We start from the raw sequence: 25462 nt of genomic DNA, 5'->3' as shown, positions 1-25462 counted from the left end.
GACTAAAATCTGGGGCTGGGAATTACACAGGGGTTGAGTTTTTCCACGCATCCGCCGTGGTGGGAAACTTGAGCAGCGCTGATGCGTGTGCACCCTGTAACTATGTGGATTCCCCGGGGCGGGGACGGGCCGGGGGCGGCTCTCCCCTGGCCTGCTGGCTTTTCCCGTGTTGTCTCCTGTACTGCCCAACCTGTCCCCACTGAGGTGACAGTAGACCCTGACAGCCGATGGCTTCCTCGCTGACTTCGGGGTCACCCCCAGCGCGGGAAGTGTGGCCAGAATCAGCAGTACGTGGTGAGTCCAGGATCAGCCTGGACCCTCCCGTGCCCTTCTCTGGCGTCCTCCGATGCAGGCGTCGTGCCCCTCTGCTGCGATCCTGACCCCCAGCAGGCTCTCAGAGCGAGTGGAGCGCTCTGCACGCCCACAGAGGAGACACGCCAAGTCCAGAAGCCGGTTTGGCCACCGTCCTAAACGTGGATATGGTGTCTGGGTCCGAATCCAGCCTTCTCTCCTCTCTGCCTTAAGGTCAAGCTCAAGTCTCTGCATCGCTCTGACGTCAGCCAGGGCTGGCTGGAAACTTTACTTACTGCTCGTTTGCTTTTTGGCAGGCCTCATTAGCTCACCTAAATTTGGAGCTCCCTGAGGCCCGGACGTGGCACACCTAACACCTGGGATGTCTTATACCTAGCACAGCTGAGGAAAGTCTAGGACAATTGGTCGATGACAACAAAGCCACCTGCTGCGGTTCCTGCGTCTGGAAAGAAGCCGGTGAAATGGGTTCGCAGAGCGTGCTGGCACAGAGGGCTTTATGGACGAAGCTGCACCAGTGGGGAGCGCCACGCCTTGGCACTGCCGCTTCCGGGGCTGCCAGTGGGGCTGGGCTGAGTGAGGAACAGGAAGTGCTTTCAGTCCGCCTCAACCGCAGGTCTCGAAATTGCTCTTGTCCATCTTTCCTGTGGTTAGGAGAAGTGTACGGACAGGTCAGGCCACCTCCTGGTGGCCTCCTCTTGGAAGACACAGGCCGAGCAGGGCAGCAGGAATCTCAACCCTGCCGACGTTTGTCAGAAAGACCTTTCAGAGAAAGCCCCAGTTGAGAAGCAATGCCGCCAGCGGGACTCAAGCCACTTCTGAAAACACAGGCACCTGCACAAAGCCCCTGCGTGTTCCTGTCCTGGGACCTCACGGGATGGCCACAGGCTGGGCTGGGGGACCAGGCCCTGAGGGATGGGCTTGTGCGGGTCCCAGGTCACAGGTGTCCTCTGGCCTTGAAAGGTGGCTTCAGGCCATGCTCCTGTTTTGGAGCAAGGAAATCTGGGATGTTTCCGGTACAGCTAGATGAAAATTATTTGGGCTTGTTGGTGTGCAATGAGCCCAGCACCATGTTAAGTGGCACTTGCAACTAAAATCATTGCCAGAATAGGGGTTTGCATGGCGGGCTCCGCCAAGCATTCATGTGGGAGACACAGAAGCAAGCACGGTCAAACAGCCTGTGCAGTCTGTGCGGCCTGCAAGGAGCGGCCTCCGTGCAGGTGTTTGCGGGGGGATGGATGCACAGCACACCCCGGGGATGGCAGAGAAGGCACAGGAGAAACTAGATGCGCCATGCGGGGCTGCGGGTCCTGTAAGAAGGCACAGCCAACTGGGGACAGAATTGAGACCAAGAGCAGGATCAGAAAGACGAAGTTTGCCACCTTGCGGGGCCTTGAATGCTGAGCGGGGGGGGGGGGGGGGGGGGGGGTTGGTTTTTATCCCATGACCAAGCACGGACCACTGGAGGTCTTGGCAGGTGGGATGGAGTGGCAAGGCTGGTGTGCATTAAAGAGCAGTCCTGAGGGACGGGCCAGAGTGTAAACACAGAGGGTGGGGGCCGCGTGACTCGGGCAGGGTATCGGGGCCGCTGTGCTGCCAGCCGAGGGTTCCCAGCAGGGCGCGAGACACAGAGGGCCCGCGTGGGAGGGGCTCTTCCTGCCGCACATGTGTCCGCCCTCCCCGGTGAGCGCCCGCCTCACCCGCCGGCACTATTCAAGAACGGAGCTTCGCCCTGCTACTCGCCATCCAGGTCTCCGGCTTCCCACAGCCTGGAGAAAGCCCGGACTCCTGGGCCCACGCGGCACTGCTCTGGCTGTGACAAGGCCGCGGGACACTCGCTTCACAGCAGGCCGGGCCCAGAGCACGGGGGAGCTGTGGGCAGACGCCAGGGAGCCGCGCTGCCCAAGCCTGCACGCGCCCGCGGTCCGCCCGCTCCTCGGCCCGCCGTGCACGCGTTGGGCCCGTCCTTCACCCACGCACCCTCCGCAGTCTCTGAGACCCCCGAGAACCACAGGGCCTTGAAGAGCGCAGTTCCAGCCATTTCCCCGTCGGTCAGTTTCCATGTGTCTTCTCCCCTGCTGTTTTTCACGCCCAACAGCTCTCAACCCTCCACCCAAATGCTCCTCAGACCGTGGCCTCCTGCGGCTGCCGCTGGTCCTGGCGTGCCGTACGGCATCTCCCCCCTCGCACTGGCCTCCGACCCTGCCGGCCGCAGCCTCTGAGTTTGCCGAGCACTTACTATACCCGTTTTATGGGGATTGTCTCATTTAATCCTCACCACAACACACCCAGGCAGGTGTTGTTATTTCCTCACTTTATCAGGACTTTGAGGAATGCCACCCAGCTGGACGCCTCTGAGCCAGGCTGAAATCCAGGCAGTCTGAGTCAGGAGCCTCCATCCTCGCCAGTGTCCTTCACAGCCCAACCGCACGCAGATTGGCTGGTGGTTAAGTTTTGATAAACTGATGACTGAGGGAATGCAGGTAACGAGAGAGAAAGTCCGTCCACTCATCCAGCAAGTACGTTTTGAGCTCTTAGGATGAGCTAAGCCTGGGCCAGGCTCCAGAGTGAGCTAGGTGGCCACCACCCTTGGTCCCTTGGAGCTTAAAGACAAGGAAAAGGTCAAAGGTGACTGTAACTTTTCCAGCTTGGGTGATCCAGAGACAAAATGATAAAGCCATTGAGAGGGAAGGCAGGAGGGGAGTGAAACTGGAGACAGGGAGGTGATTTGGGCGGGTGGTCTGTGGAGCTTCCGGTGCCAGGGAGAAGCAATGAGCAGATGGAATGCCTCTGCCGGTGGCGGGGTCCCGGCTGGGAGCCCTGAGGGAGACAGTGTGGGAGATGTGGCCTTGCGGTGACATGAATAACGTTGACAGCTGAAGACAGGAGAACAAGCCAGGACTAACACGGAGAGAATTACGTTGGAAGACAGGAGCCAGGCCTTGGAGAGCACCCCAGAAAGAATTGGCACCTCTCGAGAGAAGCGGCCACAGCAGGTGAAAGAAGCCAGGAACGAGGATGCCCGGAGAGGTGTCAGGGCCAAGGGTCCCAGGAGAGTGACGGAAAGGGACCCTGGAGGAGTTTTCTCCATTGGCCTCCAGGAGGTTTCTGTGATTTCTAAGAGCACGGTTTCAGTAGAAGGGTGAGAGTAGGTGATAGATTATAGGAGATTTACGGGGGAGAAATGGGTGACAAGAAAAAGCCAGTTGCTCAGTACTCCTCACCTGAGACTCTCGCACACAGGGCATGGGATGATCAGTTATCAGAACAAAATGCTGCACAGAATCAGTTTTGCAGATGCCGTGACCTGGCTCAAATAAATATGTTTCAACACCACAGTCCTTGGACTTAAAACACAGCTGTCTAAAGCAAAGCCACCGGCAAAGGGACCCCAGGAGACCTGAACCCCAATGATTGTGGGTCTCTGCTCCTGATTTCCTGTCGGGGAACCACGGCTTGGGTCAGTGCAGCAGATTCTTTTATAACTAAAACTTCTAGAATAAAAGAAACTGTCTAGTCAATGCCCCACATGTAATTTTTCTCTGGGAAACTTTTACCTTCCTGGGACCCCAGATGCTAAGCCAACGAAGGCAGCAGCACAAACCATTCGTCACTGTTATCAGCAAAACAGCAGAAGAGAATGAAAGGCTCAAAGAATTTTGATGTTTTGGGGAAGAAAAATGATTTTTTTTTTGCCTTTGTATTTTTATCTTTTCTGCCACCATAATTGGATGGATGGAGAGCAGGCCCGGCAGTAAGGCCGGCACCCGCAGGGCCAGACGGCTGAGTTCCCAGAGGAAGGGGAAGGGGCCCCCGCGGGCATCTTTGTAGAGGCATGGCGGCTCCGGCGGGTCACGGGCGGCCACGCGGCCGAGCTGTTTCCTGTCGAGGGCAATTGTTAAGTTCAGACCAGGGTGCGCTAACACGGGAATCGTAAACGAACACGATCTTCCAGGAGCACTCGCCACGCAGCGAGTCCGGCGCGGCTCGGACGCCAGGGCAGAGGGAAGTCCGGGCAGGGGACGGGGCAGCCTCGAGCCGCCCGCACGCCGAGGAGAGGCCGAGGCAACCAAGGTCACTTTGGCTTGAAAAAGAGGAAATGGAGACCAGATCGGGATCTCCTGGGTAAATATTGGCTCTTTCTGTTAAGAACAAAACAGGGAGGAGCAGTAGAAACTCCCACATGCAGCCCGCAGTTTGAGAAGAGGAAAGAATGTCTGACCGATTGGTTCGTAAAACATGAGGTGTGCTGCTCAGACTCCAGAGGTCACCTGGGCCCGAACCCTACGTCCTCCTGCGTGCACCTGAGCACGCTACCTAAACCTCTCTGCGCCTCGGTCTCCCCAGGAGTGCGGTGCAGCGGCATCTCTGCGCAAGCAAGCCGTGAGCTAATGCACACGGGCGCTCGGCAGGGCAGCAGGCGCCTCGCCTCCACCGCGCCTCCACCCCAAGTCGAGTGTGAAGGAAATGCAGCATGTCTTCCTAAAAATGAATCCACTGTTTTGAGTCTCCGTTTGGAGGAAAATTTACGCCTGGGAACTCAGAGTCACTGCCTCCTTTGGGCGGGGTGGGGGTGTTAGGGGTGAGGGGCTTGGGCGGGTCTGGGGGGACATCATCAGTCCGTTGTGTCATCCTCGGACAGCCAGATGCGGTCTCAGGCCTCGGTCTGCACCGGTGGCCACTACTCTCCATGCTTCCTGAGCAGCTGTCCCTCACAACCTGCGCGGCCTGCTGGGGTGCAGACAGTGGTGGGAACCCCATGGGGCCAGGTGAGACCTGACATTCTGTCTGGGCATTTGTCCCTCCACAGAGCTGGGCCAGGAGAGGTGAGACCTGGCATTCCTCACTGATTCATGCTCTGGACCTTCCAACCCCTCCCGGAGGGGTTGGCTCAGAAAGAACAGGTTAGGGGACCCCCTTGCCTGAGACCCAAACCTCCCCCTGGGCTCCCCATTTCCTTCCTCACTCTCTCCCGACTGTGGACGACAAGGACATACGGGGACTAAAAGTCCAGTTTGCTCACGACATCATCCCCCTGCACCCTGAAGCAGTGAGTCTTTCGCGTCAGCCCCCAGGAGAAGGTTCCTGTTGGGTGTGGTGTCTTGCTGCTTCCTTCTCTTAGATAACTTCCTGCTGCCCACACAAAAGGCTTCAGGAGCTTCCTCCAAAGAGCCCGTGGCTGTCATCTGTGTCCTTTTCTGAGGGTCTGTGCAGAAGGTGGTGAAATCAGCCTTTTACTGTCATAAGAGGGGACCTCACAGGGCTCCCATGGGCAAACACACAAAACATTCCAGCTCCACCGAGGCACATGGCTCGGGCAATTTGGGGCCCAAAATGTAGCTTAATTTCATTCTATTAATCTATCTAAGTAACTTCTGGAAAAATACATGCAGTACAAGGCAAAAGTAAAGGGTAAAGTTGGGGCAAAAAAAAAAAAAAATAAGGGCAGGAAAATGAGATGAAGCAGGAAGAATCTTCTCTGAGTGCCAGAGGTTCATACTTGCTACGGGACAACCAAAAAGAGGGCATGCTTTTCCAGTAGCCTGAGTTATTTTATCAGTAAATGCAGATGGTAACAGCAGTAACAACCATTTGAATCATGAAGTTATGTGCCAGGCACACCTCTGTGCACTTTGTTTATATTGACTCAATCTTTACAACAATATTGCTAGCATGATCTTCATTTTACAGATGAAAAACACAGGTACAGAGAATTTAACTAACTTGCTCAAGGTCACACAGGTGGCAAGTGAGAGGGCTGAGATTTAATCCAGTCTGGCTTCAGAGTGCATGAGCTTAACTATTAACTCAATGCTGGGTGGATGGATGGAAGGATGGGTGAATGCATGGATGGTGGATGGATGGCAGGATGGGTGAATATATGAATGGTGGATGGATGGCAGGATGGGTGAATGTATGGATGGTGGATGGATGGTGGATGGATGGAAGGATGGGTGAATGCATGGATGGTGCATGGATGGTGGATGGATGGCAGGATGGGTGAATGCATGGATGGTGGATGGATGGTGGATGGATGGCAGGATGGGTGAATGCATGGATGGTGCATGGATGGTGGATGGATGGCAGGATGGGTGAATGCATGGATGGTGCATGGATGGTGGATGGATGGCAGGATGGGTGAATGCATGGATGGTGGATGGATGGCAGGATGGGTGAATGCATGGATGGTGGATGGATGGTGGATGGATGGATGGGTGAGTGGTAAATAGTCAGATGAAGGCACCGGGGCCAGCTATTGTTCAGATACCACTCTGAGGTACATATGGCACTAATATTTAAAATGCACACTCTTGACATAAATTGTGGTTCTTATTCTTCAAGATGAAATAAAGTGGTGGTGTCCTCCAGGACTCTGCTGAATGGATATTTCTGTAAGAAGTTATGTTTTTCTAAAATGGATTAATCTGTGAAGAGTTCCTTGAGAATCTTGGATTAAAATTGCTCTTTTAGAGCCAAGACTAACACATATCTTACATAAAAGTGAAAGGAATGTTTCCAGTTACCCTCCCCCCACAGAATACTGTGTCCAGTCAACACGAGCTTATCTTAACCTCCAAAGGATTAGATGAGCTCTCCTTAAATTTTTCTGTTTAACAGAACAGTTTGAGGCTAGCCAGACCTGGGCCTTTGACAGAGCAGTCACCAAACCTCGGCGACAGGCCTGTTTCCATCTCTAAGATATTAATGTTTTGACCACCAAGTATTTTCTTTAATAAACGCGTTTCACGTGCCTTACTCTTAGCAGATACCTGGAGACTGATCAGGTAAGGAAAGAAGGAAAACCCTGGGAAGCTAGAGGTCCAAGACTGACCAATGCTGCTCACACAAGGCAGGGATTGTTGTTTTCCAAAAACCAACCCTTGGTAAACTTTTCAAAGACTTGGGCTGTTTTTCTTTTTTTCTGATTTTGCTTAGGAAATGATTACGTCTTAGTTTCTTTGTAATTCTTCTATTGGTAGGTCTAATTTATGTCATTCACATTTTCTATTTGGCCTGGAATTCAAATGTGCCCATGTGAGTTTAATTCTTATGCCTCCATCTTCATGAGCTCTGTTCTGGAGAACTCTGCACGGTGGCTAGCCCTGGACAGAAGATCTCTGTGTTATTTGGGCTCTACTATTCGGATCCCTGAAACTCTATGAAAGACCCGGAGCTTTCCTCAGCTTCAGTCTCCAAGCCTCAGCCCCTCACTGTGGAATGGAGACGGTGCTGTCTGCCTGACTGCCAGACACTGCAAAGAACGCATCATCACCAAAGCCCCGTGCAGCAGTGACACAGCTGAGCAAAGAGTAAATGAAAAGTCATCCAGTTAAGCAGAAGAAAGTATGATAAAGTAACACTCACATTACTGTATGAACCTGGCTTCAAACCTCTAACGTTAGTTTCATCTTCATGGGCTTAACAAATTGAGGCAAACCACAAAATAACTTCCCATCACATAAAGGTAATACTAAAAAACAAGTTTCTATCACTGGTAATGGCTTGTAGCCTACTTGCCACACACTTGGTTCCTATGGTCTTGCTGTTAAAGTATTGTCTAAAGCAAGCAGAGGGGAGCAGATGGAAGCATTATAGTATGATCCGGAGGACTGAGCCTTGCTAGTGTGGCATTGGTGATCTTTTTCTCAATTTCTGTTCTTTACAAAATATGGGGCAAAAGAATCTATGCAGAACTACAATTTTGGGTGGTTGGTTCCATGAGAGTTGAGAGCATCAGAGAATCCGTAGCTTTGATGCCACAGATGCTTTCCTTCCTGCAAATGAACTTCTCCCCAGAGATGGCTGCGTGGGCCACCAGGGCCAAGGATGCTCTCGCACCCATTAGCTTTGCTTCCCAGGCACGTTTCAGGCACTGCCTCCTGGCCTTGTAAAGAGAGCTGTGAGTGTCCTAAGGATGGGATAGGGCTCTAATACCAGCCAGATGGTCCCTGTCCCAGGACCCTCTGCAACTCCAAAGACACTTTGTCCACATCCTAAGAGCAGATGCCCAAGGCCCTCCTTCACAGCCTCCTGTCATTTGTGTGTGTTTGTTAATAACAGCCCCACCGAGGAAGCCTTTGCTGTGTCCAGCCCATTGATTTCTGGTTTCTCTTGCTTCTGCTGACTGAGTGAAGCGTTTAGGAACCACGACCCATGAGGGAAGGCTGAAGGTGCAAGAAAAGAAAGTCTCCGTGGGAAAAAGATTTCTGGTTTTGGAGACAAGAGCATTCCTAGGAAAGAAAAACTAGACTTAGTGATCATGACTTATTATTCTCGATTAGACTTATACTCGCGACATCAGAGAACAGAGCCGAGTCAGAGCACTGCACCGAGTAGACGTGGAGGTTGACTGCCGGCTTGCTGTTAGGAAGAACAGGCTGTTTAGCACCAGAACGGGCTGCCCCGCGAGACAGAGGGTTCCCCAGCACTCAAGGTGTGCAGGCAAAGTGCGCTGACCCCCAGCCAACAGGGGACCTTGCTTAGTTAGACTTAAAGAACTTCCAAGCCCTTTCAGATGGGGACACAGGGATTCCAAGTTTGTTAATGAGTGTCTCAAATGTGAGACTTCCCCAACGTTTCTCAGGCCCTACCTCCCTCTTCGATCTTTGCAGAAAGCCTAGAGTAGGAACATTCCACATTCCCCAAATACCATTCTCCTAGCCCAGTTGACAAGGTGAATGTGACACACCTCAACCTGAGAGATTGGATTCTTATAGCTGTCCCTTAGGGCAGATGTGTTTGAAGCCAGTGGAGTTGGAGGTTCACATTTCTTTGTTTTCTCAGGAGCCCCTGCTTTTATACAAACTGCTTTTCTCCTCTTACAGAAAAGGGGTTGGTTGAGTTTCTCATACTTTTCCAAGAGTATATAGATACTAAATGGAACCTGGGATATAGTAGGTGCTTGATAAATCTTTGTTGAAAGAATGAATACATTTTAAAGGCAAGGGAAGAGAGGGCAATGCTTGACTCGCGAGGCAAATACCTTGGCAATTCCGTCTGTACATGGGATGAACGAATGCACAAATGGTGTGTGCTCAGTACCTTGGATGAAGGACTGTGCAACGGTGCGTGCCCAGGCCGTTCTGAGGATTCAGGGACACAGAGAATGCATGTGACATGCTTATTGGAGCGTCTTGCACATGGTCAAGCCTTAATAAATGCTGGCTGCCCCTGTTATCACAATTGTTATTATCACTGTTACTCTAAACAATGTGATCTGCAAGGGGGTGGAGAAGACAAAGGGACATTCGGGATTAGAACAGGACTCTCTTCTCGTTCCTCCTCATATCTCATTGGACTGTGTCATATCCCAGCATCTGGGACTGACAAACTATTTCATGCTGATTTTAAGGAGGGAAGACCAGTCCTTCAGTTGGCAAAGGGATGCCTTTCCTTGCTTCGAGGGCTGGATTCCTGAGAGAACAGGGGCTCGTGCTCATTGCCTTGGTCCTCACAGAGCCCTCTGTGAGGCTGCAGCACACGGCAGTGAGCCCTCAGCTTCAGAGGGTATGGAAGGCAGTCTGAGAAGATTTTATTAATATATAGTGAACACCTCCTGAAAATGCTGTGAACGAATGAGGCTATGATCACACAACATGAGGAAGACGAGATGTCTTCCAAAGAGGATCGGCAGGTGCACCATTTGAGAGTCTGTGGCGACATCTTTCCATTCTCCTGACAGTTCTAGCAAATGACCCTCCGTCTTTGCAAGCAGGGAAACTCCTGGAGTGAGCTGCCAGGTGGGCGGCCAAGGCAGTGATTAAAGACTCAGTGCAGGATCAAAAGACTCATTCCCATTTTGCAAAAACATACAAAGGCTCAAAGAGATTCTATTATTGTTTGGTAGCCACAAATGACTCGGCCGCTAAGCGAGCGAGAGCCTTTGCAAGCCCCTTTCCAACACGATGCATACCACAGGTGCACTGCAGCGTGACCAGGTGGTGGTACCTGTTGCCGCGAACCACCCGCAGCTCGCAGAGCTTTCCTTAGGAAATCGGGATGGCGCGCCGATCGCAATTCCCAGAAGAGACTTTTAGAAAGGTGAACTCTTCTTCCCATTCTTCAAACAGAGAAAAGCTGAAGCATGACTATAAGTAATTTACTTATTTAAATAAAGACTATGTTACTTAATTAAAACCACACCTCAGGACAGATCCTGCATGGTTACCTTTTGTTAAGTGTTGGCAGTCCTAAAGCTGTTGTTCTAGAAAACAGAAGTTGTCTTTTTTATTTGAATTTTCCAAAAAGTGTGTCTAAAAATAATAGCTTCAATATTCCAAAATCAATGTTAATAGAGCATTTAAATTTAAATTCTATGATGAAGTCCATTATAATTTGGAATAGACCATTTGCCTTTTATTCACCCCAGATGACTGCCCTCTGCCATCCTTGTTGTTAGTCTTCCAGATGTAGGCTGTGACGCCAGCCGTGGGTGCAGTAGAACCTCACTCTTCACACCTGCGTTCAGGAATAGTTGTCTTCCAATAGAATCATGTAGTCCACTGACACACAAGTGGAAATTCTGACGACTATACTAATAAGCAATTATTAATTAAATGAAAGATGATGGAACACTTAAAGTGACCCCAGGATTAAACTCTTATTTGGGGTTTGTTTGATGACTCATGGTCACTACCACCGATTTGGAGATATTACAACAAAACTCCACTGCTGAAAAAATATTAACCATAAATGATGAAATATTTTCAGCTGGGACCAGAAGAACATCTGGAGGCCATTAAAACAGGAGAATTTGACCCTATGTCCTGATTGCCAAAGTTAGAACCAACCACCCAGAAACTGTGGCCCTCATGCTAACTCAGTGTTTGTGTGTCATCAAAATGATTTCAAGGACTTCCGTCTTGCTCTGCGTGGCCAGTCTCCACGCGCACCGCTCTGAGTCCTCATGGGCGAGTCCCGGATTGCAGGAGCTTCGCATGCTTGGGTTTGGAAGGACCCTCCAGATTATTCCCTCCTGGGGAATAATTTCAGGTTCCTTTTTCGTATGTACAGGTGCATCAAGAATCTTTATGTCATGCCATCCTGAGATCAGCCCGGGACAAAAAACTGGGATATAAACTCCAAAAATTAAAATATTAAAATCTAAAAAAAATCATGCCATAGTTTGCTTTCAAATATCTAATAAATCTATAATATGTCATGAAGGTGACAAATGGAAAGTTATGTATTAATATTTCATCTGTGCATTAGTGGCCTGTTGCCACGGTGACAAATCACCACAAACTTAGTGGCTTAAAACAAGACGGCTTTGTCGCCTCGCAGCTCCGGAGTCTCACAGAGTCCTCACGGGGCCCAGGTCCAGGAGCCAGCAGCAGGACTGCTCTCCTTTGGGAGCTTCTAGGGGCAAATCTGTTGCCTTGTCTCATTGTCGCTCTTTTAGCATTGGGTTTGACGTCAGGAAACAGGATGAAAGTTTTCAACCCATAAAGCCTTCAACAATTCCACAAATTCCATAAAACCAGGATGAATCTCCTGGCTGAAACTTTGTCAATTTTCAAAGGGCTAATTTTTAATTTTACTGGTGAACTGAAATCTACCCAGTTGTAGATACAATCTACACTATTGTATTTTCATGTGAGACACTAAATCATGGTTCTTTGCAAATGGTGAACTGTTCATTGAAAGCACAAACTGTCATTTCCCAGAATGTGTGGAGGGTGCATGTGGCTGGTATAACATGTTTCTTAACACATCACTTCCCCTAGAGTTCACTCACAGCGTGTCCATGTGCATGGCAGGGCACAGGTCGGCCTCAGCTGGTTGCATGCGCTCAGGGGCAGTTTCCTAAATTCCTACCCGCGCCTGGCAAATCCCTAAGCTGAAGGCAGGGTGCTGGAGATGTAAGTACTTGCTGCTGTTTCCAACACACCCCACAGTTCTGGCTAATCTTCAGCAAAGGGCATTTCCTCCACCCCAGGAACTGCAGGCTTGCTCATGCACTTTTACGGCATGGAGCCAACCTCAAGTTACAGTCTAAATCCCTGTTTGAAATGGGCACTGTCATTTCAGTGAGTGTCCAGAAGTGACTTGCTGGGCCATTTTCAGTTTTTAAGGTTGTGGTTCTTACTGGCAAGAACATGATTGTTTGGGGCATGTTCTCTCTCCGAGCAAGCGATGCCTTCAGGAGGTGCGCTCTGCATCGAGGTGTGCAGGGGCAGCGAGCCCGGCGTTGCCCTAGGAGGGCTTAGCAAAGGTCGAGGCAGAGTTTGTCCACCCCCTGTCTATACTTCAGGCCTTATGCCCCAGGCCTGAAGTTCACTATCTCATTTAACTTTGCAAAACCCTTTAAGATGAGATTTATCACTCTCCCCATTTTCCAGAGGATAGGAGCAAGACTTACAGTAAGGGTCCAGCCTCTCAAAACTGGTAAGTGATTAGGCTGGGGATAACTGGTATTGGGCGAGAGGAGTAAGCACTTAACTTGGATGCAAAAAACTCAGGAAGCAGGGCAAAGGACATTTTAATGGAATCTTTTGAAAAATTAAATTAAGGAAAAAGTCCATAGTGAACAAAATATCAAAATTTTAAATAGAGGTTCAGACCTTGTATTTGTAGGACTTAGACTTATTCTCCTGACCCGAATCCTGGCCCTGTTGGACCCTGTCTCTGCCCTGGCTGGGACTTGGGCCCAACGCCAGCTGTGACCAGAGCCTGTGCTCGAACCCGCTTCTCTGTGGGCACGTCAGCATCCTCTGCCCGCAGGGCAGCTGGGGTGTGCTTAAGTTGCTTTCCAGCAATGATGACCAGCCGAGCTGGTTCACTCACCTCGCCCACCTTTGCAAAGGTCATACCGCACCTGGACTGAGAGGGGCACCTGTGATGCTAAGAAATCATGACATGGCCCCAGTCCTTGCCACCAGCCAAGGAAACTCTTGATAAAATACGTCCTGGTTTAGGGACAAGGCCCATTCCCCAAGCAAACCAATCAGTCTATGAGCAGATCTGCGTTAGTGTAAGAGCCATGATGCGCTATAGGTGGACCAAGGGCCCCTGGACAGCTGACACATTCCCAAGAGACTTAGTGACCTCTCCCCTCGCTGCCCAGCCCACCCCCTGCAGATGGCACTGTGAACTCAGGGCCCCTGCTTCTCCTAAAATAGACATTCCTGTGCACAAGTCAGTTGGAAAGCCAGCCTGCTCTTTGCTTATCTCCTGTCATGTGAGCAGCTGCGGAGCAGCTGTCTATCAAAGCCCACAGCTCCCCTACAGCCCTGACCGAGCCAGGCGGGTCCGGGACCAGGAAGCCACGTCTGCATTTGCCTATGGGACCGCGCCTCTGTCAGGGAGGGTTCTCCATAAAACTCATTCCTCCTGCCTCTTTTGACTTCCCAGTCACTCTGAACTTCGTATCATGCTAATCCTCATGGCATCTCCTCCCACACCTCAGTTGAAACCTTAGGCTCTAACTCCAGGGTCCAAGCTTTAAAAAAGTGTTACTTTTCTTTAAACGGCATCAAGAAACCCAGCAGGACCCTTTGCTTTGAGGGGAAGCCGTCCCTTTCCTGGAAACCACAGTGACCCGCCCGCCACTGCACGCTCGCCTCACCACCACTGTGTCTGTTGGACACTGTGACTGTTCCAGTCCTCGAAGGGATAGTGAACCTATTTATAAAAAGAAAATCTTACTCTTTCTTCTTAAAACCACAAACATGATTTTCTCCATGTCGGCTTCAGCTAGGCATATTACCAAATACATTTTTCACTCATTTACTCAACAAATGTGTGTTATCTGCCTAAAACAAATTAATGGTGGCATTTGCTCCTATGAATACACTTTCTCAAACAATCGCCAGGTACTGGTGCCTAGGCCGCCCTCAGACTCTGCTGACACGCATAACGCTCATGTGAATTTCCACCTGGACTTTGCAGACACCTCTTACTTCCTCTGGAGAAAAGTCCCAGAGATTGAAATTCTGGATGAAAGAATATGCAGTTTTTAAAGCTTTTGACAATATAGTAACAAATTGCCCTAAAAAGAAAATTATACTAATCAACACTCTCACAAGATGGTATAAAATCACAGAGAAACTTGCTTTCCATGGAAAGGAATTAGAAGAGTTTAGAAAAAGAGATTTCTTTTTCCTGAAAGTGTCATGAATTCAGTATGGGGAAGGATGACTGAGGAAGGCACCTCACCTTTACCCAGCCTCAGTGGTTCTACCTCGGGCTCATCTGCTGCGCTTTCAAAAACTACAATGCCAGGCCCCATTTCCAGAGATTCTGGTTTTATTAGTCTTGGGTGGGCCCTGAACATCTCAGAGCTTCCAGGTGGCTCTATGGTCAGCCACGGTTGAGAGCCACCAGGCTAAAGCCATTTCTTTAGGTGGAAGAAATCTCCAGAAGCTTAGTTGGGTTCAGGTGTGTCTGCTCAGGGGATGAGCTAGACAAAGTCGGAAGTCCCCCCACCACATTCTTTGACTTTATGAAAAATACTTCAGAGAAAACCATGACCTCTAACAGTTTGTAAACCTCTAAAAGGAAACCATGAAAATGTCCAAGACAAGCTCTCTTAGTGATCCTCAGGTGACCAAACACTGATAGCCTTAGTGCCATCACTGAGTTTGCAGCCAGAGAGAAGAAAGGGGACTATGGCGGGTGGCTTTGCTGTTGTCCCTTGGCCAAGGCTGGAGAGAACTTTTCTAGACACAGGCGAGTCTCAGAAGACAGGCAGCGTGGAGGGGCAGGAGCATGGCTTTGGGGCCGCACACACCTAGCATTGACTTTGAGTTCTGTCACTTGGTAATGTGTGGCCCTGAGAAAATTCTTAACTTTTCTGGGTCCAAATTTTTTGCCTGTAAAATAAGGCTAAACAGTGAATACCTCCTGGGGTGGTCGTGAGGTTCATAGAGGGATAGCATATGCACATTCCCAAAGCACAGTTCAATAACTGCTTATTTATTTTTTACTGGTACCAGGAATGCCTTGTACACATGGCAAACCTACTCCTTGGTTAACTTGCAATATAAGGGGACCCTTAACTATACTCGAAGTTAGGGCAGGTGGATGCTAAGATCAGCCTCGCCACTCCCCAAAGGCATGATTTTGAGCAAGTCACAACTTTGTAGAGCTACAATTTCCTCATTTAAACTTCTCAAGCCCCCCCCCCCCAATTTTAAAAATCTCTAAAGGAGATCTTACCCCTCACCTGGAATTTTTGATATTCAAATTAAATACATCATATAAGAACATCCCATGTCGTGATTTTTAAAAAGCTTCAATTTATACAGTGCTTATTATGTGCTTATGTGCATGATAACATTTAAAGTTCACGACAACCATGGGAAGTGGATATTCTTGTCCCCAGTGATTGGACATTTGTCACCTCCAAAGCTCATGTTGAAATTTGATCGCCAACGTTGGAGGTGGGGCCAGGGGAAGGTGTTTGGGTCACAGGGGCTGATCTCTCATGACCGGCTGGATGCAGCCCCCCTAGTTCTGATGAGTTCTCACTCTGTTAGTTCACATGAGAGCTGACTGTTTAAGAGCCAGCCCCCCGCTTGCTCCTTCTCTCAGCATGTGACGTGCCAGCTCCCCCTTCCCCTCCCGCCATGAGAGAGAGCTTCGCGAGCCCCTCACCAGCAGTAGACACGATGCTTCTTGTACAGCCTGCAGAACTGCCGGCCAGATAAACCTCTTTCTTTATGAGCTACCCAGCCTAGGGCACTTCCTTTACAGCACCCAGCAATGCGAGAGGAAGCATTCAGCAGAAAATAGTTTATCCAAAGGCACACAGTTGACACTGTGCAACTGAGATTTGAACCCAACTTGATTCCAAAGCCCTTGTTTCCAACATGCCTAATTCCCAAGCGCTGCTGGTTGTTAAACCAGGACCAATCATGCAAAGGCAAACCATTCCATTCGAGGGCCAGTCAGGCATTTTCACTTTCCTCTTCTTTCCTAGTTTCCAAATTCTTAACAATTGTTTTGGCTCATTAAACCCTCCACCAGAGTTTTGACAAGAGAGGGAAAACCGTAAGCTCTTATTAATTTTCCAGACTTCTCAGATTGAACCACATCAATGTAACCTACAAACTCAAAGTGAACGCATTCCCAATTCATCTTTCATTAGCTGGCTCCCATAAATGCCCAGGATAGCCCCACCACCACCCAAGAGGAAGGGAGACATGAGCGGAAGGAGATGGCAGCCTTAACAGATTACAGCTAAAACACCACACTTTTTAAGGTTATGAAATACATGAATGTGTAATCATATTGCTAAGGCCCCTCCCACGCTCTTGGGAGGGGCCCATTTTGAGGAGTGCATAAGCATTAGCTTCACCAGTTGTAGATAAATCCACCTCTATCCCTGCCTGCTCAATGGTGTTTGAAATAAGACTTGTATTTCTTGCTTACAAATGGCTACAGATGCATTAGTAGTTTAAATGGAAACAGTGATGGCTGTTCAACATGGCCTAATTTTTCTATTACTATCGTACATGATGGATTTCCTTTCTTAACCTTAAAATGGAGAATTATTCCATTCTAATTATTTTAATCCATCCCGTAATCAAAGAACTTCAGAGCTAGAAAAACAGAGCTCCTCTAGCCACAAACATTCAGGATTTTCAGGATGAGAAAACAAAGACCTGCAGAGGCTGGTGACCCAGGCAAATTCTACAGAGACAGGCTGCTGTTCACAGAAGGGCAACAGCAATTGCCCCAGCCTATGTTTGTGGAGCGCTTTTTCTGCCCAAGACAGGTTGAAGCACAAGGCATGTTCTCCATTGCCATGGAATTTTGCTCTAGTTGGGGAATTTATATATATTTAATGAAAGATAGTATCTGATAATGTGAAATTATTGTCAGAGGCAAGAAGTGTGATCTTACCCCCATTCAATGCTTTTAACGCTCAATGTGAGTTTAGTAACTTCGCCTAGCAAATGTGAGGTTCCTGTTACCTAGCAGTCAGCCTTTGCTGAACCAATGGGGCTGTCAGTTCCATTAAGGAGCCCCTTGGGGGCTGAGAATTATATAACCTGAAGAAACTACCAAAGACCCTCCATTTATATCCAAATATTATTGTTTTTGGCCAGAAACACCACGAAACCCTATTGCAACAGACAGGTACAGAGTGTTCTATAAAATATAAAATATAAATTATATGTATTTAAATGGAAAAGAATACAATGTTTTTGAAAATATAAATACAAAATAGTTGAATAAATCCTAGAAGGAAAGTGATGGACCCAATATAATATGTTGCAAAATAACTGTGACCTCTGAAATAATGTTTGGTTCAAGTTTTGAACAAGTCTTCATACACACAGAAACTCCAGATGTTAAGTCCATGTCAACATTCGAGTGCAAATGACATCTTGCTTCTAGTCCAAATCTTAAATGAAAAACAATCTTGCTCGAATGACTTCTAGGACACACGCTTCCCCTACGCCTCCCGTGATCGGGTCCCAACAGCACCTCCGAAGGAGCCCTTGAAGTAGCTTTTAAACTCCTAGCTAACAAGCACTGCAAACAAATACAAGTTAGGGAGCTGAAGGTGTCCAGTGGTACAAACTTGGAATCATAGCCATAGCCAAGATGCAGAATAAGATTTTTGTAAGAACTTATTTGAAGTTTGGAAAGATCAAAGACTAGAGCAGCACTCTCTGATAGTACTTTCTGCAATGATGGAAATGTTCTGTGTCTGTGTTGCCCAGCACATTAGCCACTAGCCCTGTTGGCTACTGCACCCTTCCCAGTGGCTGGTAGGAATGAGAACTGAATTCTGAATTTCACATAATCTTAATTAATTCAAATAGCCCTCTATAGCTATTGGCTACTACAACGGACAGCACCGTTCTAGAGCATTTCTCTTCTACAAGCATGGAATCTGCAATGAAATACATGTCCGCCCTCTTGGTGGAAATATCTACAGAAGTAGATCATCCCCTCTTCTTACTCTTGTCCCTATTCTATCCAAAAGGAAAGCTCAAACAATAACCTCTAGTTTCCTATTGCCTGTGTAACAAAATATCACAGATGTAGTGGCTTAAAACAGTGCAATGTATTATCACACAGTTTTAGAACGTGGAAGTCCAGGATAGGTTATCTGGGCTGCTTTCCTTCTGGAGGCTCTAGGAAATCCACTGTCATTTTCAGCTTCTCTAGAGGTTGCCCACATCCTTGGCTCATGCTCCTTCCTCTATCTTCCATACCAGCAATGTAGTGTCTCCAAATCTCTTTCCATCTCTGCTTCCATGAGCACATCTCCTTCTCACTCCCCTCCCCTCTCTTATAAGGATCCTTGTGATTACATTGGCCCATCTGGGTAATCCAGTATCATCTCCCACTTCAAGATCCTTAACTGAATCCCATCTGCAAAGTCCTTGCTGCCATGTAAGGTGACATATTCACAGGGTTCAGGGACCAGGATGTGGGCTTCCTTGGGTGTGGGGCATCGGTTTGCCTAATGTGCCTTTGTTGTGGATTAACTTCAAGGAAAGCCATTATATTTCAGTAGATTCATTAAAATGCAGCTTCTAGAAGGTAGCCCTGGTTGGTAAGGCTTCCCCTCAGTTACCTAAAAGTGAGCTGAGGTTTTCTCCTTGTTCTTTGGCCCAACCTGGTCATTCTCCAACTTCAGCCAGTGTCACAATCACCCAGAGGGCTTGTGACAGCAGACTGATGGGCTCAAACTCAGAATGTCTTAGGTCTGGAGTGGGACCCAAGTATGTGCATTCCTTGGCCAGGTGTGATAGTTTAAAAACATGCCTGCAATACACTCCTCCCTTCAAAACGTGGAGCCTACCTTTCCTCCCCTTGAGTGTGAGCTAGACTTTGTGAATCATTTCTATTCGATGGGAGTGATCGTGTGTGATTTCCAGACAAGGTTCTAAAAAGCACCCCAGCTTCCATGCCCTCTCTCCGGGTCATGCCCTCTGGGGAAGGTCAACTCTCACGTCTGGAGGACGCTCTCGCAGCCTAGGGAGAAAACGAGGCATCTCACCAACACCCAGCACAAACTCAGACGTGTGGGCACCGCTTGGAAGCTGGTCTTTCAGCTGCAACGGGGCTTTCGGGTGACGGCAGCTGTGGGCGACATCTTCACTGCAACCTCATGGGACCATGAGCCACGATCTCCTAGTTAAGTTGTTCCTAAATTCCTGTTCCACAGAAACTTTGAGAAATAATAAGTGTTTATTGGTGTTCCAGCCACTAAGTTTTGGGATACCTTGTTACACAGCAATAGATGCTACACCAGGTGACACCAATGCCACTGTTCCGAAGACGCAGTTTGGGAACCACTGGTCTAGCCTACCTGGCACGGGAGGCCCAGGACTCCGCCCTGTCTGTGCTGCCAGTGCCAGGCCACCCGCGGGGCAAACGTTCTCGGGTTTGCGTGCACGGCACATGCATCTTCTCTTTTCTGTGGGTGTATCCAGTCGCCACCAAGGGCTTTTTGAGGAAGTGTTTCTGTTGGGAAGAACAACAGCAACACGTCAAATGCTAGCTGGGCTGCAGAAGCCAGTTCCGGTCCACTCAGTCGCTAAACGTGTTCTGCACGCGGGCAAAGAGCCAGACAGGTTTAGCGAGAAAGGAAACGATGAAAAGACTAGACTGTCCTCTTGCTCACACTCTGTTAAATTTGGATATGAATAAGATGAAGAAAGAAAACAAAACTCTTGACAAGAGAAGAAAAGATGCCCCGGGAGCCGGGAGAGCAAAGGTGTCCAACTGCTAAATACCGAGAAACGGGAGCCTCCTGGCTGTGTCAGAGAGGCCAGTCCGAGCCAGCTGCAGAGGAAATGGTGAGTTTACATTATCGGGATGTCGTGAGATCCGAGGGGACAGGAAACGCTTCCTGTCGCTTCTCCCTGAGATTAGCAAACTACAGCAAAGCTACTCTTCCGGGAGCTTTGTGTTTACTTTCCCAGTTGGCAGATGGGGGCCCAAGAAAGGAAATGCAGCCCAGGAGCGAGGGAAAGGAAGCAGTGGTGAAGATGGCATGGGACCTGGAGCCCAGGAAGGGTGGGGTGCTGGGTCCCTGAGATGCTCTGTGTCCAGTTTGGGCAGCACCAGGCAAAGCTGGCCAAGCAGGTCCACAGCAGTGGGCCCCATTCCAGTTGATGGAATTTCTGTTTTTTTCCATTAATTTTATAGAAACTTAAAATATGACATATGATTCCATTTATATGACATTCTTGAAAAAGCAAAAAAAAAAATAATCTAGAGTTACAGAAAGCAGAGAAGTGGTTGCCTGGGGCTAACATTGGCAGGGAGGTGACTGCAGAGGGACATGGGAATTTGGGGGTGATGCAAATGTTCTATGTTTTGATTATGGTAGTGGTTACACGGTATAGATGTTTGTTAAGAGTCATTGAACTGTATGCTTAGAATGGGTACATTTTATTGTCTATCAATTGTATCTTAATATTGTTGATCTTTTTAAAAAAATGACATCTGAGGAGCCCTCTGACAGGGCTATTGGTGACTGGTTTGGCAAAAACAGGAGTTATCTGGGAGGAGGGAGATTAGACTCGTCCGCTGAGGCCCGAGTCACAGAACAAATGCAAGTGCATCCAGGAAGCAGATTTCTACCGAGTGGAAGAAATTATAACAGTCTTGCTTTCGCTGCCCTGGGTCTGTTTGAAGCTGTGATCTGAGGTGGTTTTTTCTGCTGTCTTGGCAACGTCTGACAGGCGAAGCCCTCCACCTGACAACAGCAGAATCTCTGGCTGCATGTGAGCTGCTTGGTAGATTATAACATCTGAAAACAATTTAGAGAGGAAAGAGATCTTTCTCTGAGTGTCCTTTCCCAATGAGGAGACTGCAGTTAAAAAGTTGACAGTTTTGATCCTTCTTGAAAGTAGATGGGGCCTACCAGGTACCAGTTACAATGCCAGATAGGAAATAATAGACATTCTATCTCAAAATGGCCCAGAAAATAAAAGTAGTTTATCAGAGCTTATAAATAGAAGTCCAGAGGTAAAATGGGGTTCAGGTCTGGACTGATCAGGGCTCTGATTCCATTTTTCTGCAATTCCGTGGTCCTCTTCTCTTCCGTATGTTGGTGTAGCTCCACAGGCTGGCTTCCTTCCTGGCTGAAAATAGCTGCAGCTAATCTAGGCCTCACATCATTATCGTACCATAACACATCAAAGAAGGGAAACCTTTTCTTACCCCAAGCACTAAAAAGAATTTTGAGTTTCAGTCGGATTCAAACAATTCAAGCCACATGTCTTCCCTGAACTGGTAAGCAGGGTGATTCTGACTGGTGTTAGGTCAGTCAAGGCCCACCCAGGAGCACGGATGGGCCAGGCCACCAAACCAAACATGGCTCTGCCCGGCCAGGGAGACAGAAACTTGCTGCCAAGGAGGCTGTTTTCGAGGTCTCACTCTCACCCCTCAGCCAAAGCCCAATGTCCCTTCTAGGTGGGAATCTCTTCCTGTGAGCATTCATGCATATTTTTTCTATTTTTGATGTTTACTAAGGATACTTACATGAAAATCACATAGTTACACACAACTCATATAATTATTTCTTGTTGAAACAAAAAGTGACCTGGCTCAATAACTGATCCTTTCAAAATGAATTTCCCCTGATCTACAGCATAAAACAGTGGAGCCCAAAGTTCTTGGGGTATTTAAGAATATGCTTTTGGTCACTGTGAATTTTGCTCATAATAATGAACATCTTTCTAAAGTTGCCATTAATATAGGTAATAAGGTGAAAGAACAGCACCACATAAAACTGACCCAGTGCAAAAACAAGGCTCAGAGAAATTAACAGATTGGCTGATGAGAATGTCAGCGGCAGTAGTTGGATTAAAATTCACATCTCCTTATTCCCTCTTGGCGAAATCAAACAAAATTCATTTTCTGCCAATGGATGGTGTGATGGTTAATTTTATGCATCAATTCAGCTGGGCCACAGTGCTCAGGCATGTGGTCAAGCTGTTGCGGCAAGGTATACAGCTAGTGCTACAGCTCTTGACCGGGGAAAGAACCTAGTAGCACTCGAAGAGTTGGAGAATAGTCTTTATTCTTCCGGCAGGCTCAACCCAGCAAGTGTTATAGCTCACCTCGTGTCTTCTGATCTTCTGACCCTCTTCCTTGGTCTCCTCCTGCTTTTATACCCTTGGTAGGGCTCAAAAAGTGTCCAATCAACTACAAGCTTTAACATCCAATCAGCAACAAGCTTTAACATCCAATCAGCAACAGTGGGATTCAAATATTACCCAATCAGGATCATGCGAGCAGCACAGCCAGATGACAGGAGGCTGCAGAGCACCAAGCTTGGCCTGGGCAGCGGAGGTCAGCGTGCAGGGCCCAGAAGCATGTGGGCCCCGGGACATTCCAGCATGCAGGGCCCTGGGCGGCTCCACTGTGGGGCCCAGCAGCTCCACTGCAGGGCACAGCCCCAGCAGCGTGCCCTCCAACCGGCCATGCACAGTGCTGGCCCAAGGAGATGTAGAGCCACGGGGAGGCGGCAAGCAGCTGTGTCCCAGCGCCCGACATTTTCTGTGTCAAGGCATTATTCTGGATTTTTCTGTGAGGGTGTTTTTGGATGAGGTTTGCATTTACATAAGGGACTATGGGTAAAGCAGATTGTCCACAGCTATGTGGTGGGCCTCGTCCAATCAGGTGACGGCCAAAATAGAACAAAAGGTCGGCTTGTGCAAGCAAAAGGGGGATACACAGCCTTCAGACTCCTGCAGCACCAGCCCTCTCAGTTCTCTAGCCCTGGACTCAAACTGTAATTCGTTTCCCCATATCCAGCCTGCCATCCTCCCCTGTCAGATTTTGAACTTGCCAAGCCTCCTCGACTTTGTGAGCCAATTTGTTAAATAAATCCATTTTTATACATGCACACATCCTGTTGTCTGTTTCTCCGGAGAGCTCTGACTGATGCAGATGGTGGTGTACTCAAGTGTCCCTTCAGAGGCGAAATTAGAGTATCTTCCACAACATGCTGTTTGGGTTATTATGGCTGCATAACAAACCACACCAAAACTCAGTGACTTCAAACAACAATTCTGCTATTATTTCTGGTGACTCTTCCATCTGGGCAGGGCTCAGCTGAGAGGTTCCTCTCCTGGTCTTTCCAGAGGTCAGGTGTATGGGTCCATTCATTCAGCTGACAGCCCGCCAGTGGCGAGGCCTAGCTGGGAAGCTAGATTGGCTGGACTTCCCTCTCACTCTAGAGTCTCAGGGCCTCTCCCCTCCCCCTGACCTCCCCAAGTGTCCTTCCAGGGCTCTTTCCCTCCACCAGGGTAGCTGGACTTCTTACACCGAAGCTAGGGTATACAAAAATGCAAAAGCAGAAGATACAAGGCCCTTTTAAGGCCAAATTCCAGAATCAGTATAGCATAACTTCCACTGCAGTTTATGGTTAAAACCAATCACAGGACTGGCCCAGAGTCAGGAGGATAAGACCACCCAAGGGCGTGAATACTGGAAGACCTTGACCTTATTTTATCAGCACCACAGCCCGAGTGTGCCACTATGCAAACGTACCCTCCAGCTCTTGCACCACGGCAGAGGCTGGGGCCACTGATTTTAAAATGGTGCGCTGTGGAGGCCAAGGGGAGCCAGTGTGAGGAGACAGGAGTCCTCTGTGGGCCACAGGCTCAGCCTCATTACCCCGCCCGCGCTGTGAATGCTCCTTTACACCCTCTCATCAGCCCTCGTAGGCCTCTGTCATCTTTGTCCTTATCATTTTATTCTCCCAGCCCAGATTAATCTGGTGACTGTATTACATGATTGATTAGAACCAACCCTCACTAAAAATGGAGACTGGAGGGCCAAAGTAACTAACCCGGCCCTTCTGATAGGCTGTTTCCTGTAGTGGGTATGCATGTCTTCAGTTAGCGCTCAAGCCTTCGGTGGGAGCTGGAGCTGTGGTGGTTTAGCCCAGCAGCCTTAGCTCTCCACTCGGCCTTCGTGCCCAGGAACACCTGCCTGGCGCTGTCCGTGGACCTCCGTGTCCTTTGCAATGCCCACACAGACAAAGCACTTTGGAACCACTGTGAATGTCCTCAGTGGTCCTTGAGAAGAGCGTCTAGAAGCTGTTGAAGGCCAGGAGAGGGCAGGACAGACAGGCTGGAGAGGCACAGCGTGGGACACTGCAGGCCAAGCTGTGGGTCACTGGCGTGCTCGACCCTGCAGGCCCCTTCCACCATGTGGGGACACAGCAAGAAGGCGCCCGCTGTGCGTCAGGAAATGGGCTCTCACAAGGGCCCGATGAATCTGCCAGCGTCGTGACCGTGGACTGCCCAGCTTCCGAGAACTGTGAGAAATAAACTTTTGCTGTTTATGAGCAACCCGAATGGACTAAGACAGTTGGCAAGAACAGATGTGCTTGGCACACAAAGACTCGGGCAGACCAGAGCCATGCTGTGTGGCTGGAGTGAGGGGGCTCACATTACATAGTCCTGCAACGGCTGCCCCGCCTGACCCTCACGGCACCCCTCAGGGTGAGCATTAGTAGCTCCATTCTGCTGATGAGGACACGGAAACCCAGAGAGGCTAAGCAATCGGCCTCCGGTCACACAGCCAGCTCAAGTCCAGAGTGCTGCAGAGAGCCCCAAACAGGGAAGCCTGGGAAGGAGGGAGAAGCATGAGTCTTCTTGCCCCAAACAGGCGTTCAGCCGAGTGCAGAAAGCAAAAGTGCTCTGAGAGGGTGCTGCCCTGGTAGTGAAGGCCGCCCCTGGCTGCAGGCCCCGAGGGGTCCACATAGTCGCCCTGTGCCCAGGGCAGCCACCCCCTTCCTGTCCCAGCCTGCTGAAGCTGTCCCCAGACACAGCGCCATGGCAACCAGAGGGCAGGCTGCAGGACCAAGGCCAGGCCAGAGACGCAGGCCACCGCCTTGCTGAGCGCGTGCGCGGTGCCAGGCGCCACCCCGAGCAGTAAGTAGCTTGTTTAATCCTCAGGGCAGCCATGAGGAAAGGGCCACCCCTGCCCGCGACAACCAGGAAGCAGACGCGGGCGGAGCCAGCTGAGTTGATGGAGCCCACCTGAGGAGAGAACCAAAGGCCCGTCTGCACCCAGGCGCCCGCGCCACGCCCAGCCACGCCCTCCGCGCTCTCACTTGTCCCCAGACGCCCAGGTGACACAGCCCCCGTGGGAGCCGGACACCGAGCTAGGGACAAGGGAATGGCACCAGAGAACAGGAGCTCCTCAGAGGCAGGGATTG

Source organism: Microcebus murinus, chromosome 25, assembly GCF_040939455.1.
Source record: "Microcebus murinus isolate Inina chromosome 25, M.murinus_Inina_mat1.0, whole genome shotgun sequence".
NCBI classification, from domain to species: domain Eukaryota; kingdom Metazoa; phylum Chordata; class Mammalia; order Primates; family Cheirogaleidae; genus Microcebus; species Microcebus murinus.
Note: the sequence above shows the minus strand (reverse complement) of the source record.